We start from the raw sequence: 373 nt of genomic DNA on the forward strand, positions 1-373 counted from the left end.
TAAAAAAAAAAAAAAAACAAAAAAAACCAAATTAAACCCTGTGGCTCGTGACGTGTGTAAAGACACGAAACGATCGGTCTGTGCAAGAAACTGAACAGTATTTATATCGTTTTTTTACCTCTGATGCACTGCAATGTCTGTACTCTCAAAGCCATGATTCCCATTCACTCCATTATAAGACTGACAGACTGCAACGGTTTGAGTTAAAAATCTTAGTTTGTGTTCTACTGAAGAAACAAAGTCACCTACATTTTGGATTCCCTGGGGGTAGTGTTGTCAGCTCGTGTACTGAAGCTCGTGGTGTTTTCAGCCTCTGCCACCTCAATATATGAGTACATGAACACATAAACATAATCTCTAGAACTGCTCTGAG

The sequence above is a fragment of the Sinocyclocheilus anshuiensis genome, unplaced genomic scaffold (genome assembly GCF_001515605.1).
Source record: "Sinocyclocheilus anshuiensis isolate Anshui unplaced genomic scaffold, SAMN03320099.WGS_v1.1 scaffold373, whole genome shotgun sequence".
NCBI classification, from domain to species: domain Eukaryota; kingdom Metazoa; phylum Chordata; class Actinopteri; order Cypriniformes; family Cyprinidae; genus Sinocyclocheilus; species Sinocyclocheilus anshuiensis.